At 40.1% G+C, this 19,427-nt stretch overlaps 1 pseudogene; it reads left to right on the top strand.

Annotated features, from left to right (window-relative positions):
* The first annotated feature begins 15,386 nt into the window (after positions 1 to 15,386).
* Positions 15,387 to 17,690, top strand: LOC101047499 (melanoma inhibitory activity protein 2-like; annotated as a pseudogene).
* Positions 17,691 to 19,427: the final 1,737 nt, after the last annotated feature.

Genomic DNA, 19,427 nt, shown 5'->3' with positions numbered 1-19,427 from the left:
TGTTTCTAGTTTCTTTTTTTTTTTTTTTTTGAATCATGATGAACATTGTTATAAACATTCCCATATACATCCATTCTTGTTTCCTGGGGTTCTTATCTCTATAAAATAGATTCATAAAAAGTGGCATTCCAGTTATTAATTGTTAGATAACGAACCACACCAAAAAAGCTTATGAATTTAAAATTGGGGCAATGCTTAGCACAACTCATGCAGCTTCGACTTGGGTAGCTCAAATGTGGACAGAGGATTCATTTCCAAGAGAGCTCACTCACACAGCAAATTGTTGCTGGCTATTGGCTGGGATTGTTGACAAAGGACTTAAATTTCTTTCCACCTAGATCTTTCCGTGAACTGCTTAGGCTTCCTCACGGCATGACAGCTTGTTCTAAAAGCAAGTGTTCAAGAGACAGAAAATGGAAATGCTAATCTCCTAAGGCCTAGTCTTAGAAACTGGCAGCGTCTTTTCAACTATATTTTATTGGTCAATCAGTCATAGAGCCAACCTAGATTTAAGAGGATTGGACATAAATCTATCAATAGGAGGAGTAGCAAAATCATATGCAGCCAACTTTAATCTGTAAGTAATATTGCTGAGCAAAATTATCCTGCACACTTTTAGTATGAATAAATATCGCCAGATCCTTTTCCAAAAGGGTTACTTTATATATTCAGAAAATATTGAGGGATATCAATTGTTTGGTACCAGTCCAGACATAGAATAAAGCAATGATCAAAACAAACAAAAAATTTGCTCTGATATAGCTTAAATGTAGAGGTTGTAGACAGACAGTCAATCAATCAATCAATCACATGTCAGGTGGCAACAAATGCCTCGAGAAAAACAGAGGAGGGAAGGGACTAGTGAATATCTGGGAAGAGAGAGTGAAATTTTAAATAGAATAGTAGGGAAGGTTTCACTTACAATGTAACAAAAAAAAAGTATGTGCAAGTCATGAAGGGGTACATGCTTAAGATGTTGAAAGCGAGGTGACAGGAGGAGAGTGAGCACGGGAGAGAAAGATTGAGGGGTAAAAATGCGTAGGTCAGATTGTGTTAGGGTAATTCATCCTCCCATAACCCTGCATACCAGTGACATAACCTAAAAACATATATATTTATTAAACACTTGCATATTCTCTTCTGTGAATTGCCCTCAGGATAAAATAAAACAAGACATATGCCCTCAAAGTGAACTCTTTATTGGAAACGAATGAAATGGTTTCTATGAGGAAGCTGAAAGAAAAAGATTCAATGCAGGCTACAAAAAAGAGAGCCTGAAGGATGCTGCCCACAGGCTTAGGTTTGACATGTTAATTGTAGTACTGCAGAGGGTGGGAGGACAGCCCTGGTGGCAGTATGTAAGGGCATGAGACATCTGGGGGTAAGGCATATCAGAAGGCAGAAGAGACCAAAAAACTGAACAGTGACACCAGGACCAGAAAAAATACTTCATCTTCTTTGGCATTTTTTTTTATTAGGACCAGCGCTAATAAAAACTTCACCTATCAAAATTAAAGATGACTATTTTAATTAGTTTTCTAATTCTGCAATAGTTTTATAATTGTTTTCCAAAGGAAGGCTTCAGCACTCCCACATGTCTGCTTTACTCATAGTAAAAATCCTCTTCAATTTGCTATGATTAAAAATGTCTTTGGGTTTTTTTTTTTTTTTTACAACAAATCCTCTTTTGCTAAAGTTTATAACTCAGAAAAGATTCATTTTGGGAGGAAAGTCTATAGCAAAGTCCCTTCAGTCAAAGACCTCTGTCTTGTTTAGTTCTTCTAAATGAAATTCAATGAAAGTATATTAGCAAGTTTCACAGTTTATCAGTGGCTTTCCATCAATTGTCAGAAAATGGCATTTACATTCCTTTGTCAGTTTAACAAGTGCTTTATTGTTTAGTGATATTTGGACTTCTGACATCTTCAGACCCTTGAGGTTAAAGTCAAAATGCTTTAAACAAAACAGCATTTATTCAAGTCATTTAGGGCTTAAAAAGCATTTTTCTCCAAAGAAATGGATATTAGTGGTCATTTCCTTCCCAAACTTTATCCTTAGCATATTATAAATTATAGTTTGCAGAAGACCTTTTGACCAAATACCTTTCAATGGACTATCAAGCCTTTATGAGGAGACTTCTTTGAGAATTTTTGTAACTCTAGGGCTTAAGAATTCTCATACTATTTCTAGTGGTGATAAGGTAGTGAGAAATACATCAGATTTTCTGGAGTAAAGGACGCTTCCTGAGAATATTACAGGCGCTCACAGAAGCAGAATTCACCCAACTAGACCTCCCAGGATCTTTTATAAAATATTTCATCTGAGCTCTAAATGGGAGCCTACAAGCTTTAAAGCTGGGAAAATAGGTTTTGTCTCGAACTCCTGACCTCGTGATCCGCCTGCCTCGGCCTCCCAAAGTGCTGGAATTACAGGTGTTAGCCACCGCGCCCGCCCAGAAAATAGGTTTTGTAACTCTCAGTCCTCAAGTTTGTGTGAACCCATACCCACAAACACCCCTACACACCCACACACATAAACATCTAGGAGAGTATTCTACACTCTGTTAAAACTCAAAAATTATTGTCCTTGTCTTATTTAATATATTTTATTAATTACCTTGTTGAGGACTTAGAAGGCATGTCTATATCTATGGATTACAAGAATATGAGAGTTTAAATAAAGAATCAAGACTTAGTGAACCATGTGTAAAAACTAATAAGATAACATTAAACATGGTTGAATGTTAAGACTTGTAAGTAGATCTGAAATATCAATCACAAGGTGGGGTCTAGAAGAGACCGTGTTTAACATAATTCCTGTGACAAAGGCATGTACGTTACTTAATTATAAACTTACTATATGAAAAAACGTGATACGACTGCCAAAATAGGAAACAAATTCCGAGTTAGGCGTCATTAATAAAGAAGAATAGTGTTTTGATCCAGGAAAGTAATTTTCCTACTTAATCAGAACATATCTATAGCATTTTGTCTACTTCTGGTACCATATAAATACGATATTGAAAACTAGTACCTATTCAGTTCCTGAAATGTACAGATCGGTGGTTTTGAAATTTTGCTGTACAATCAGAATCTCTTGGGGAGCTTTTCAAAATCCAGATACCCAGGCTTTCCCTATACCAATTAATCAGAATTTCATGGGGCAGGTCCCAGGCTACAGTATTTTTTTTTTTAACTTCCAGCAAAGTTTGAAAAGCAAGCCATTAGATATAATCCTCTTATCTACCTCCTCTGTCCATTGTCTTTGTCTCTCCTTCACCACTGCCTCAGATTCCCTCAAATTTGCACCCCACAAAGTTTCTCCAGAATTTCCTCAGTAGTCTACTTAGGCTTTTGGATTACAGATTTGCTCTACTTTAACCCACTCTCCCTTAACCTGCTGCCAAGGTGATCAGACTAACATGCAAATATTATCAAGTCACTCCCCTACTTATAATACTTCGATGACTACCCACAGTACTCAGCATAAAGCTCAAGTTCCATTAAGCATGCAGTACCCTTTATGATTTGGGCCCTATCTGTAACCCATAGATCCTTCTTTAGCCTTCTCTTCTATTACTACACCATACACTGTTTTCACTCTTACCATGCTTACATGAATGTGTTGCACCATTTAATATTTCTGTGCCTTTGCTATTACTCAGCTTATATAACTCTTCTCCTTCAAGTCTCAATTTAGCTAACTCTTTAAGAAAACAAAATGTCTTTGATGCCTCTACTATGTGTTCTATAGAATCTAGTATACACTTCTATTTAGCATCAATCACACAAAATTCTTATGTTTCATTTATCTTTCTCTTCTGGGCAAGATGGCTGAATAGGAAGAGCTCTGGTCTGTAGCTCGGAGCAAGACTGATGCAGAAGGCGGGTGATTTCTGCATTTCCAACTGAGTTGCCCGGTTCATTTCATTGGGACTGGCTGGACAGTGGGTGCAGCCCACGAAGGATGAGCCAAAGCAGGGTGGGGCGTTGCCTCACCTAGGAAGTGCAAGGGGTTAGGGGATTCAAGTCCCCTACCTAAGGGAAGCCCTGAGAGACTGTACTGGGAGGAATGGTATATTCCGGCTCAGGTACTGTGCTTTTCCCACAGTCTTTGCAACCAGCAGACCAGGAGATTCCCTCCAGTGCATATACCACCAGGGCCCTGGGATTCAAGCACAAAACTGGGTGGCTGTTTGGACACACAGCAAGCTAGGGGCAGGATAATTTTTTGTTAATACCCCAGTGGCACCTGGAATGCCAGTGAGACAGAACCATTCACTTCTCTGGAAAGAGGGCTGAAGCCAGGAAGCCAAGTGGTCTGCTTCGTTGGATCCCACCCCCACAGAGACCAGCTAGCTAAGATCCACTGGCTTGAAACTCTTGCTGCCAGCACAGCAATCTAAGGTTGACCTAGGTCACTGAAGCATGGTGGGGGTGCAGGGTGTCCACCATAGCTGAGACTTGAGTAGGTAGTTTTATCCTCACAGTCTAAACAAAGACACTGGGAAGTTCAAACTGGGTGGAGCCCACCTCAGCTCAGCAAGGCCTCTGAGGCCAGACTCCCTCTTTAAAATCCTCCTCTAGGCAAGGCATCTCTGAAAAAAAGGCAGCAGCCCCAGTTAGGGAATTAGAGGTAGAACACCCATCTACCTGTGACAGAGCACCTGGGGGAGGGGGTAGCTGTGGGCACATCTCAGCAGATTTAAATGCCCCTCCTGACAGCTCTGAAGACAGCATTGGATCTCACAGCTTTGATAAGGGACACATTGCTTCCTCAACTGGGTCCCTGAACCCCATGTATACTCACTGGGAGACACTTCCCAGTAGGGGCCAACAGACACCTCATATAGAAGAGCTCTGGCTGGCATCTGGTGGGTGCCCATCTGGGATGAAGCTTCCAGAGGAAGGAACAGGCAGCAATCTTTGCTGTTTTAGAGCTCCCACAGGTGTTACCTAGGCAAACAGGGTCTGGAGTGGACCTCCAGCAAACTCCAGCAGACCTGCAGCAGAAGGCCTGACTGTTAGAAGAAAAACTAACAAATAGAAACAGTCAACAAGAAAAATGTCCACCCAGATACCCCATCCAAAGGTCACCAGTATCAAAGACCAAAGGTAGATAACTCCACAAAGATGGGAAGAAACAAGCACAAAAAAGCCAAAAATTCCAAAACCATAATGCTTCTTCTCTTCCAAAGGATCACAACTCCTCACTAGCAAGGGAACAAAACTGGATGGAGAATGAGTTTGACAAATTGACAGAAGTAGGCTCCAGAAGGTGGGTAATAACAGACTCCTCTGAGCTAAAGGAGTATGTTCTAACCCAATGCAAGGAAGCTAAAAACTTTAAAAAAAATTAGAGTAATAACTAAATAGAATAACCAGTTTAGAGAAGAACATAAATGATCTGATGGAGCTGAAAAACACAGCACAAGAACTTTGTGAAGCATATACAAGCATCTATAGTCGAATCAATCAAGCGGAAGAAAGGATATGAAATTGAAGATCAACTCAATGAAATAAAGTGAAAAGAAAATATTAGAGAAAAAAAGAGTGAAAAGAAATTAACAAAGCCTCCAAGAAATATGGGATTTTGTGACAAGACCTAATCTGCATTTAATTGGTATACCTGAGAGTGACAAGAATAGAACCCAGTTAGAAAACACTCTTCAGGATACTATCCAGGAGAATTTCCCCAACCTTGTTAGGCAGGCCAACGTTCAAATTTAGGAAATACAGAAAACACCACACAAAGATATTCGCTAAGAGGAGCAACCCCAAGACACATAATCATCAGATTCACCAAGGCTGACATAAAGGAAAGAATGTTAAGGGCAGCTAGAGAGAAACGTTAGGTTATCCACAAAGGGAAGCCCATCAACCTCTCTGCAGAAGCACTACAAGCCAGAAGACACTGGGGGCCAATATTCAGCATTCTTAAAGAAAAGAATTTTCAACTCAGAAGTTCATATCCAGCCAAACTAAGCTTCATAAGTGAAGGAGAAATAAAATCCTTTAAAGACAAGCAAATGCTGAGAGATTTTGTCACCACCAGGCCTGCTTTACAAGAGCTCCTGAAGGAAGCACTAAATATGGAAAAGAGTAACCAGTAACAGCCACTGCAAAACCATACCAAATTGTAAAGACCACTGATGCTATGAAAAAAACTGCATCCACTAATGGGCAAAATAAACAGCTAGCATCACAATGGCAGGATCAAATTCACACATAACAATAATCACCTTAAATGTAAATGGACTAAATTAAAAGACACAGACGGGCAAATTGGATAAAGAGACAAGACCCATTGGTGTGCTGCATTCAGGGGACCCACCTCACATGCAAAGACACACATAGGCTCAAAATAAAGGGATGGGGGAAGATTTACCAAGCAAATGGAAAGCAAAAAAAAAACAGGGGTTGAAATCCTAGTCTCTGATAAAAATAGACTTTAAACCAACAAAGATCAAAAGAGACAAAGAAGGGCATTACATTATGGTAAAGGGATAAATGCAACAAGAAGAGCTAACTATCCTAAATACATATGCACCCAATACAGGGGCACCCAGATTCATAAAGCAAGTTCTTAGAGACCTGCAAAGAGACTTAGACTCCCACACATTAATAGTGGGAGAATTTAACACTCCACCATCAATATTAGACAGATCAATGAGAAAGAAAATCAGCAAGGATATCCAGGACTTGAATTCAACCCTGGACCAAGTGGACCTAATAGACATCTACAGAACTCTCCACCCCAAATCAACAGAATACACATTCTTCTCAGCACCACATCATACTTATTCTAAAACTGACCACATAACTGGAAATAAAACACTCCTCAGCAAATGCAAAAGAAGAGAAATCATAACAATCTCTCAGACCACAGTGCAATCAAATTAGAACTCAAGATTAAGAAACTCAATAAAAACCACACAACTACATGAAAACTGAACAATCTGCTCCTGAATGACTACTGGGTAAATAATGAAATGAAGACAGAAATAAAGATGTTCTTTGAAACCAATAAGAACAAAGACACGATGTACCAGAATCTCTGGGACACATTTAAAGCAGTCTATACAGAGAAAATATATAGTGCTAAATGCCCACAAGAAAAAGCAGGAAAGATCTAAAATTGACACCCTACCATCACAATTAAAAGAACTAGAGAAGCAAGAGCAAACAAATTCAAAATCTAGCAGAAGACAAGAAATAACTGAGAGCAGAACTGAAGGAGATAAAGACAAGAAAAACTTTTCAAAAAATCGATGACTCTAGGAGATGATTTTTTTGAAAAGGCCAATGAAAGAGATAGACTCCTAGTCAGACTAATAAAGAAGAAAAGAGAAAAGAATCAAATAAATGCAATTAAAAAATGATAAATGGAATACTACCACTGATATCACAGAAATACAAACTACCATCAAAGAACACTTTAAACACCTCTATGCAAATAAACTAGAAACCTTGAAGAAATGGATAAATTCCTGGACACATACACCCTCCCAAGACTGAACCAGGAAAAAGTTAAATCACTGAATAGACCAATAACAAGTTCTGAAATTTAGGCAGCAATTAATAGCCTACCAACCAAAAAAAGTCCAGAACTAGGCTGATTCACAGCCAAATTCTACCAGTGGTACAAAGAGGAGCTGGTACCATTCCTTCTGAAACGATTCCAAACAATAGAAAAAGAAGGAATCTTCCCTAACTCATGTTATGAGGCCAGCATCATCCTGATAACAAAACCTGGCAGAGACACACACAAAAAAAGAAAATTTCAGGCCAATATCTCTAATAAACATCAATGCAAAAATCCTCAATAAAATACTTGCGGAATGCTGGGAAGATGGCCGCCTAAGAACAGCTCAGGACTTCAGCTCCCAGTGAAGGTGCAGAGGGTGAGTGGACGCCGCATTTCCAGACGAACTCTTATTGCCCACAGACCAGGAGATACCCAGGCAGAGGGGTCGCCAGCGTCGCAGTCCCAGCCGGTGTGGCTGTTTTGGCCCCCGTGGGGCTGATTCTGCCCGCGTGGCTGCTGTGACCACGCCCTGTTGCTGCGGTTCTCCGTACAAAAGCCACTGGTCTGGGAGCCCTCTTAGCCGGCGAGCAGAGCCCTGAGACGGCAGAGTTGCCCATTCATCTGAAATAGCGAGTCAGGCCAGGAGGTTGCTAGGCAAAAAATCCGCCAGGAGCCGGCGCCACAGTTCGAGCCGACTCCGTGAGTCGCAGCACGGGAGATCCCGGCGCCTTTTCAACAAGCGACCGGAACGCGGGGTTGTTCAACTTAAAAGAAAAGACTCTGAGTCAGGGAGCCAGGTAATCAGGCTCCTTTGGTCCCACCCCTCCACCCCCAACAACAACGAAAACAAAAACAGTAATTGGAAACCCTCTGGGTTGAGCCCTTCAAACCAAGCACAGCTGAACCGGGAGGGTCCGGCTCTGTGGGGGAGGGGCTTCCGCCATTACTGAGACTCTCCACCGCTATGGAGGCAGGCTGCCGTTGCCGAGGCAACCCGCCGTTGCCGAGGCAACCTGCCACAACAGAGAGAGTCCGCCATAACAGAGGCGGGGCCACCATTGCCAAGACAGTTCTAACTACCCCCATATAAAAAGGACTACAGGGAAGAGCTCAGGGCAGCTGGGCGGAGCCCACAGCAGCTCAGCAAAGCCCCTGCGGGCAGGCAGTGGCTAGGCGTGCTGCTAGCTGGGCGGGTCAGACCTGAAAGAAAAATCAAAAAAGGCAGTAGTGCAACCGAAACTCATAAAGCTCCAACTCCCTGGGACAGAGACAGACAACAGGTGGATAAACCCACAAAAATGGGAAGAAACCAGCGCGAAAAGGATGAAAACTCCCGAAATCAGAACACCTCTCCTCCTAAAAGGGATCACAACTCCTCACCAGCAAGGGAACCAGACCGGATGGAGAAGGAGGGTGATGAAATGACAGAATCAGACTTCAGAAGGTGGGTAGTAAGAAACTACAATGAGCTAAAAGAACATGTTCTAACCCAACGCAAAGAAAATAGGAACCTTGAAAAAAGATTGGACGAACTGCTGACGAGAATGGACAGCATAGAGAGGAGTATAAGTGAATTGATGGAGCTGAAAAACGCAACACGAGAACTTCGTGAAGCATGCACAAGCTTCAACAGCCGAATTGACCAAGCAGAAGAAAGGATATCAGAGGTCGAAGATCAACTCAATGAAATAAAAAGAGAAGGCAAGAACAGAGAAAAAAGCGCAAAAAGGAATGAACAAAATCTTCAAGAAATGTGGGACTATGTGAAAAGACCTAATCTACATCTGATAGGTGTACCTGAATGTGATGAAGAGAATGAATCCAAGCTGGAAAATACTCTTCAGGATATTATCCAGGAAAACTTCCCCAACCTAGCAAGGCAGACCAATATTCAAATCAGGAAATACAGAGAACACCACAAAGGTATTCCTCAAGAAGAGCAACCCCAAGGCACATAATCGTCAGATTCACCAGGGTTGAAATGAAAGAGAAAATGCTAAGGGCAGCCAGAGAGAAAGGTCGGGTTACCCACAAAGGGAAGCCCATTAGACTCACAGCAGATCTCTCAGCAGAAACCCTACAAGCCAGAAGAGATTGGGGGCCAATATTCAACATCCTTAAAGAAAAGAACTTTCAACCCAGAATCTCCTATTCAGCCAAACTAAGCTTCATAAGTGAAGGAAAAATAAAATCCTTTGTGAACAAGCAAGCACTCAGAGATTTCATCACCACCAAACCTGCTCCACAAGAACTCCTGAAAGAGGCTCTACACATATAAAGGAACAACCAGTACCAGCCACTCCAAAAACATACCAAATGGTAAAAGAGCATCAACACAATCAAGAATCTGCATCAACTAACCAACAAAACAGCCAGGTAGCATCAAAATGACAGTATCAAATTCACACATAACAATACTATCCCTAAATGTCAATGGACTAAATGCCCCAATCAAAAGACACAAACTGGCAAATTGGATAAAAAGCCAAAACCCATCAGTGTGCTGTATCCAGGAAACCCATCTTACATGCAAGGATACACAAAGGCTCAAAATAAAGGGATGGAGGAAGATCTACCAAGCAAATGGAGAGCAAAAAAAGGCAGGAGTTGCAATTCTCATCTCTGATAAAATAGACTTTAAAGCAACAAAGATCAAAAGAGACAAAGAAGGACATTACATAATGGTAAAAGGATCACTGCAACAAGAAGAGCTAACGATCCTAAATATATACACACCCAATACAGGAGCACCCAGATACATAAGGCAAGTTCTTAATGACTTACAAAGAGACTTAGACTCTCACATAATAATGGTGGGAGACTTTAACACCCCATTGTCAATATTAGACAGATCATCCAGACAGAAAATCAACAAGGATATCCAGGACCTGAATACAGACCTGGAACAAGCAAACCTAATAGACATTTACAGAACTCTCCACCCCAAATCCACAGAATATACATTCTTCTCAGCACCACATCACACCTACTCTAAAATTGACCACATAATTGGCAATAAATCACTCCTCAGCAAATGCAAAAGAACAGAAATCATAACAAACAGTCTCTCAGACCACAGTGCAATCGAGTTAGAACTCAGAATGCAGAAACTAACTCAGAACCGCACAGCTTCATGGAAACTGAACAACTTGCTCTTGAATGTTGACTGGATAAACAATGAAATGAAGGCAGAAATAAAGATGTTCTTCAAAACCAATGAGAATGAAGACACAACATACCAGAATCTCTGGGACACATTTAAAGCAGTCTCTAGAGGAAAATATATAGCAATGAGTGCCCACATGAGAAGAAAGGAGAGATCTAAAATTGACACCCTATCATCAAAATTGAAAGAGCTAGAGGAGCAAGATCAAAAAAACTCAAAACCTAGCAGAAGACAGGAAATAACTAAGATCAGAGCAGAACTGAAGGAAATAGAGACAGAAAAAACTCTTCAAAAAATCAATAAATCCAGGAGCTGGTTCTTTGAAAAGATCAACAAAATAGACAGACCACTAGCCAGATTAATAAAAAAGAAAACAGAGAATAACCAAATTGATGCAATAAAAAACGATAAAGGGGATATCACCACAGATTCCACAGAAATCCAAACCATCATCAGAGATTATTACAAACAACTCTATGCACATAAACTAGTAAACCTGGAAGAAATGGATAAATTCCTGGACACCTGCATCCTCCCAAGCCTAAACCTGGAAGAAGCCAAAACCCTGAATAGACCAATAACATGGTCTGAAGTCGAGGCAGCAATAAAGAGCCTACCACCCAAAAAAAGCCCAGGTCCAGATGGGTTCACAGCTGAATTCTACCAGACATACAAAGAGGAGCTGATGCCATTCCTTCTGAAACTATTCCAGACAATCCAAAAAGAGGGAATTCTTCCCAAATCATTTTACGAGACAAACATCATCCTGATACCAAAACCCGGCAGAGACTCAACAAGAAAAGAAAATTTCAGGCCAATATCCATGATGAACATAGATGCAAAAATCTTCAATAAAATACTGGCAAACTGATTGCAACAGCATATCAAAAAGCTCATCCACCATGATCAAGTAGGATTCATCCCGGGGATGCAAGGCTGGTTCAACATACGGAAGTCCATAAACGTAATTCACCACAGGAACAGAACCAAAGACAAAAACCACATGATTATCTCGATTGATGAACATTCCATGTTCATGGTTAGGAAGAATCAACATCATGAAAATGGCCATACTGCCCAAAGTAATTTACAGATTCAACGCTATTCCCATCAAGCTACCAATGACCTTCTTCACAGAACTGGAAAAAAACACCTTAAACTTCATATGGAACCAAAAGAGAGCCCGCATAGCCAAGTCAATTCTAAGCAAAAAGAACAAAGCAGGAGGCATCACACTACCGGACTTCAAACTATACTACAAGGCTACAGTAATCAAAACAGCATGGTACTGGTACCAAAACAGAGATATAGACCAATGGAACAGAACAGAGGTCTCAGAGGAAATACAACATACCCACAACCATCTGATCTTCGACAAACCTGACAAAAACAAGCAATGGGGAAAGGACTCCCTGTTTAATAAATGGTGTTGGGAAAACTGGCTAGCCATGTGCAGAAAGCAGAAACAGGACCCCTTCCTGACACCTTACACCAAAATTAACTCCAGATGGATTAAAGACTTAAACATCAGACCTAATACCATAAAAACCTTACAAGAAAATCTAGGCAAAACCATTCAGGACATAGGTGTAGGCAAGGACTTCATGACCAAAACGCCAAAAGCAAGGGCAACAAAAGCCAAAATAGACAAATGGGACCTAATCAAACTCCACAGCTTCTGCACGGCAAAAGAAACAGTCAGTAGAGTGAATCGGCAACCAACAGAATGGGAAAAAATTTTTGCAGCCTACCCATCTGACAAGGGGCTGATATCCAGAATTTACAAAGAACTAAAGCAGATCTACAAGAAAAAAACAAAAAAGCCTATTCAAAAATGGGCGAAGGATATGAACAGATACTTTACAAAAGAAGACATACAGGAGGCCAACAAACACATGAAAAAATGCTCATCATCACTGGTCATCAGAGAAATGCAAATCAAAACCACATTGAGATACCATCTCACACCAATTAGAATGGCGATCATTAAAAAATCGGGAAACAACAGATGCTGGAGAGGATGTGGAGAAATAGGAACACTTTTACACTGTTGGTGGGAATGTCAATTAATTCAACCATTGTGGAAGACAGTGTGGCGATTCCTCAAGGACCTAAAAATAGAAATCCCATTTGACCCAGCAATCCCATTACTGGGTATATATCCAAAGGATTATAAATCATTCTACTACAAGGACACGTGCACACGAATGTTCATTGCAGCACTGTTTACAATAGCAAAGACCTGGAACCAACCCAAATTCCCAACGATGATAGACTGGATAGGGAAAATGTGGTACATATACACCATGGAATATTACGCAGCCATCAAAAACGATGAGTTCAAGTCCTTTGTAGGGACATGGATGAACCTGGAAACCATCATTCTCAGCAAACTGACACAAGAGCAGAAAATCAAACACCGTATATTCTCACTCATAGGCGGGTGTTGAACAATGAGAACACATGGACACAGGGAGGGGAGCACTACACACTAGGGTCCGCTGGGGGGAAATGGGGGAGGGGAGGGGCGTGGGGAGGTGGGAAGAGATAGCATGGGGAGAAATGACAGATACAGGTGAGGGGACGGAAGGCAGCAAACCACACTACTAAGTGTGTACCTATGCAACAATCTTGCATGTTCATCACATGTACCCCAAAACCTAAAATACAATAAAAAAAAAAAAATACTTGCAAACCGAAGCCAGCAGCATATCAAAAAGCTTACCCACCATGATCAAGTTGGTTTCATCCCTGGGATGCAAGGCTTGTTCAACATACACAAATAAATAAACATAATCCATCACATAAACAGAACCAATGACAAAAACCACATGATTATCTCAATAGACGCAGAGAAGGCCTTCGACAAAAATCAACAGCTCTTCATGCTAAAAACTCTCAATAAAATAGATATTGATTGAACGTTTCTCAAAATAATAAGAGCTATTTAGGACAAATCCATAGCCAATATCATACTGAATGGGCAAAAGCCAGAAGCATTATCTTTGAAAACTGGCACAAGACAAGGATGCCCTCTCTCACCACTACTATTCAACATAGTATTGGAAGATCTGGCCAGGGCAATCAGGCAAGAGAAGGAAATAAAGTGTATTCAAATAGGAAGAGAGGAAGTTAGATTATCTCTGTTTCAAGATGATATCACTGTATATTTAGAAAACCCCATTGTCTCAGCCCAAAACCTACTTAAGCTGATAAGCAACTTCAACAAGTCTCGGGATACAAAATCAATGTGCAAAAATCACAAGCATCCCTATACACCGATAATAGACAAAACAGAGAGCCAAATAATGAGTGAACTCCCATTCACAACTGCTACAAACATTATAAAATACCTAGGATTACAACTAACAAGGGATGTGAAGGACCTCTTCAAGGAGAACTACAAACCACTGCTCAAGGAAATAAGAGAGGACACAAACAGATGGAAAAACATTCCATGCTCATGGCTAGGAAGAATCAATATTGTGAAAATGGTCAGATTGCCCAAAGTAATTTATAGATTCAGTGCCAACTCCATCAAGCTACCACTGATTTTCCTCACAGAATTGGAAAATACTACTTTAAATTTTATATGGAACCAAAAAAAGAGCCTGCATAGTCAAGACAATCCTAAGCAAAAAGAACAAAGCTGGAGGCATTATGCTACCTGACTTCAAACTATACTACAAGGCTACAGTAACAAAAGCAGCATGGTACTGGTACCAAAACAGATATGTAGACCAGTATAACAGAACAGTGGTCTCAATAATACAAACAGATGCTGGAGAGGATGTGGAGAAATAGGAACACTTTTACACTGTTTAGTGGGAGTGTAAATTAGTTCAACCATTGTGGAAGATAGTGTGGCAATTCCTCAAGGATCTAGAACCAGAAATACCATTTGACCCAGCAATATCATTACTACGTATATACCTAAAGGATTATAGATAATTCTACTATAAAGACACATGCACACGTATGTTTACTGCAGCACTTTTCACAATAGCAAACACTTAGAAGGAACTCAAATGCCCATCAAAGATAGATTGGATAAAGAAAATGTGGCACATATACTGGAATACTATGCAGTCATAAAAAAGGAAGAGTCCATGTCCTTTGCAGGGACATGGATGAAGCTAGAAGCCATCATTCTCAGCAAACTAACACAAGAACAGAAAACAAAACACCTCATGTTCTCACTCATAAGTGGGAGCTGAACAATGAGAACACATGGACACAGGAAGGGGAACATCACACACCAGGGCCTGTCAAGAAGGTGGAAGGCTAGGAGAGGGCAGCATTAGGAGAAATACCTAATGTAGATGATGGGTTGATGGGTATAGCAAACCACCATGGCATGTGTATATCCACGTAACAAACCTGCACATTCTTCACATTACCCCAGAACTTACAATATAATTTTAAAAAATAAAGCTGCCATTTTGGTCAGGCTCAGACCTGTGCTGCCTCAAGATGTAAAGTGTAACGAGGGGGCCCGGGTCTGCAGTGTGGACCTGTGAGGCCTGTGGATGCCTGTGTTCCCCAGCTCCCCCTGCAACTGACTCCACAGTGGTCCCCTCCAGTTGCCAGGTGCAGATTCGGGTTCCGGCCGAAGGCTGTGTGTTCTCCCCCACTTATTGTTACCTCGACAGGCCAGGGTTACTGCGGTGACTCCCATAGTAGCCTTGGCTCTATGGAGGAGACTGGGACTACCCCGCAGCCATACTTGGGGCTGGTCCTGGAAGAGCTATACAGGTCTGTGGCAGCACTGCCTACAAGTGAGACCAGATTCTAATCCCTATGGTTTTCCATGGGAATTGGTGATATATGCAGCTGTTGCTGAATTTTTTGCTGTTCTCTTTTTGTTTGGGGAGAAGTTTTAGGTCGGTTAGGAGTTGGCTTTACGTGGGAAGAGAGAAAAAGCTTGCTGTAGCGCTTTCTGGAATAATTGAAGAAAAATGTGAAGTATTTGAAAAATTTAGGTTTATTCAAAAAGCGTATGAAGGCTATGAAGTAGAGTTATCTTTAAGGAATGCCAGCTTTGAGAAGGACGCAACAGAAACACAAAGTTTGGAGGCAGCCTGTGAAAAGCTGAACAGGTCCAATTCTAAATTTGAGGATGAAATACTCTGTCTAGAAAAAGAGTTAAAAGAAGAGAAATCTAAACATTCTAAACAAGATGAACTGATGGCGGATATTTCAAAAAGGATACAGTCTCTAGAAGATGAGTCAAAATCCCTCAAATCACAATTAGCTGAAGCCGAAATGACCTTCAAGATATTTCAAATGAATAAAGAATGATGGAAGATAGCAATAAAAGATGTTTTAAGTGAAAATACTCAACTTCAGGAAAGCCAGAAACCGTTTTACAAAAAGCTGACGTGTGGAAAGAACAAGGGAGTGAACTTAATAAATAGAAAATAACATTTGAAGACTCCAAAGTACATGGAGAACAAGTTCTAAATGATGAAAATCACATCAAAACTCTGACTGAACATTTGCTAAAGATGAAAGATTGGGCTGACATGCTTGGAGAAGACATAACAGATGATGATAACTTGGAATTTGAAATGAACAGTGAATCAGAAAATGGTGCATACGTAGATAATCCTCCAAAGGGAGCTTTGGAGAAACTGATTAACGCTGCTAAATTAAATGCTTCTTTAAAAACGTTAAAAGGAGAAAGAAACCAAATTTATATTCAGTTATCTGAAGTTGATAAAACAAAGGAAAAGCTCACACAGCATATTAAAAATCAACAGACTGAACAACCCTCTTTGCGGCTAGAAAACACATTTTGAAAGTGAGAATCAGAAGCTTCAACAGAAACTTAAAATAATGACTGAATTATATCAAGAAAATGAAATGAAACTCCACAGGAAATTAACAGCAGAGGAAAATTACCCATTAGAGAAAGAAGAGAAACTTTCTAAAGTAGAAAAAAAGATCAGACATGCCACTGAAGAGCTGGAGACCTATAGAAAGCAAGCTGAAGATCTTGAAGAACTGGAGAGAAATACTTACTTTCATCAAGGGCAGATTATTTCCCAGGAGAAAAAAGCTCATGATAATTTGGCATCTCGGACTGTTGAAATAACTTAAGGAAAGAAAATGCTCACAACACATAAAAATTAACTGAAACACAGTTTAAATTTGAACTTTTAGAAAAAGATCCTTATGCACTTGATGTTCCATATACAGCATTTGGCAATGGTCCCTCACCACTGGGTCGGCCTTCATCCGAAACAAGAGCTTTTCTTTCTCCTCCAACTTTGTTGGAGGGTCCACTCAGACTCTCACCTTTGCTTCCAAGGGGAGGAGGAAGAGGCTCAAGATACCCAGGGAATCCTCTGGACCATCAGATTACCAACGAAAGAGGAGAATCAAGCTGTGATAGGCTAACCCATCCTCACAGGGCTCCTTCTGACACTGGGTCCCTGTCACCTCTGCGGGAACAGGACCATATAAATAGCAGTTATTTGTTTTCTCTGATCCACCAGGACAATCATATCCTGATTCAGCTCTTCCTCCACAAAGGCAAGACAAATTTTATTCTACTTCTGGTAGACTGTCTGGACCAGCAGAATTCAAAAGTTTTAATATGCCTTCTTTGGATAAAATGGAAGGGTCAATGCCTTCCTAAATGAAATCCAGTAGAAATGATGCCAAAGATGATCTTGGTAATTTAAATGTGCCTGCTTCATCTTTCTGTGCTGAAAATAAAGCAAATGCCCCTGGCTTTGTTCCTCCACCTCTTACTCCAATTAGAGGTCCATTGTTTCCAGTAGATACAAAGGGTCTGTTCATGAGAAGAGGACCTCCTTTGCCCCTACCTCTTCCAGGAGCCATGTTTGGAACTTCTTAAGATTATTTTCCACAAAGGGATTTCCCAGGTACACCATATGTTCCATTTGCAATGAGAAATGTCTATCCACCGAGGGGTTTTCCTCCTTACCTTCCCCCAAGACCTAGATTTTTCCCCACCCCCACATTCTGAAGGTAGAAGTGAGTTCCTTTCAGTATTGATTCCACCGTCAAATGAGCCTGTTACTGAACATCCAGAACCATAGCAAGAAATCTGGCAATATTTTTGGTCTCTTCAAAAGTAATTTTGACTGATCTCATTTTCAATTTAAGTAACTGCTGTTACTTAAGTGATTACATTTTTGCTTAAATTGAAGCTTAATGGATCTATAATTCTCAGGATGGTATTTTGTAAATAAAGATGATTTAAATATCGAAAAAATAGCTTTCTCATTATACTCTCAACTTTTTAGTTTATTGTCTAATTGTTACCTGTCTTTGTAATCTCAATGGGTAGCACAATGTCCAGCACAAAATGACACTTAAAAAAACTCTTGTAGATGGAAAAAAAGAAAACAATAATAGACCTAAAAGCCATGTTGTATGAATTCACCATGGCCATTTGCTGTATAAGAAAAAAAAGGATGTTACCATTTTTAAATGCGTAAAAGAAAGAGACATTCCAGTTGATTACAGAAAATCATCTAGAAGAAGTGAATAGAAACTATAGGAGATATATTTTTGCTCTCTGTAAAACTAGAACTTTTTCAAATGGGATGATTCCCATGAGGTGGGATGCTCAATTCAATAGAACTGTTTAAGCAGAGTCTGAATGCCTTTTTGTCACTGAATAAGGAATGGGGGGATGGATAAAGAATTCTAAAATTCCTTCCAACTTTAAGATTCTTCCACTTTAAACTGATCATTTAGTAAACAAATAAACTGACTTTCACAAAACACTGTTTTTAGGTAGAAAAACTTGTGCAAGAAGAATGAAGACTAAAGCACAAAGAAGTTGGCTATTTTTAAAAAGGTACCCTTCTAATCTATCTGAAATTACAATAAGGGCATAAACATACCTAGAAAAAGATAAACTGCAATTTCAAGCTGTCACTAAATTTCCATAAATCAGGTAAGATTCTTAGAGGAAGTGGATCAGAGAAAACAAATAACTGCTATTTATACTGACCTCTTACCCTAAGCCCTAAAAATTCATGCATAGATAATGACTAAGAAAATGAAAATAACAAATCAGATCAATTATATTAGAACTCTTTTACTGTCCAAGAATAGCCATCTCTTCCAATGAAGGAAAACTCAATAAATTACATTTAGAAAGCGCAATTCAATCACCCATGTAGCTTCTGGCTGCCACCAGAAAGATCAGAGGAAGTTATTATTAGAAACTTGGGAGAGGCACATTAGAAACCACAGCAAAGGCCTTGGATATTTAAAAACTCAAATAGTTTCCATCTGTCTTTCAAGTCATAACCAAATTTGCCCAAACATTGGATATACTGGGGAAAAAGATAAATCAATATGCAAGATTAGTAAATAAGAGATACATGGAAATGGAGATCCCTAGCAAATGTAGTTGTAGGTACTGAGAAATTAAAAGCAGGAGGTAAGAAGGATATTTTTACAAGAAAAAAATTCACACAGTTTATCCCTTTCTAAGCTAAACTGTCTGCATTTTATACAGAAATCGAAGAATTTTCCTGGCAAATAAAGTAAAAGAGGAGCTAAAACTCAAGAAGGACAATTCAAATAAGCAAATTGTGGAAACATCCCCAAGGCCCATGGAACATTTGTCAGAGACCTCCAGATGAGCCTGTATCTCTACTTACATGTGTTGGTTACCAAGACCCAGAAGCTCTCTTTCAGGAAAGTTTCTTCGCTAAATGTCAAAATTCCCACCTTCTGAGAAGTG

The sequence above is a fragment of the Saimiri boliviensis genome, chromosome 1, assembly GCF_048565385.1.
Source record: "Saimiri boliviensis isolate mSaiBol1 chromosome 1, mSaiBol1.pri, whole genome shotgun sequence".
Lineage (NCBI taxonomy): Eukaryota > Metazoa > Chordata > Mammalia > Primates > Cebidae > Saimiri > Saimiri boliviensis.
This window is presented reverse-complemented; position numbering and strand designations above follow the sequence as displayed.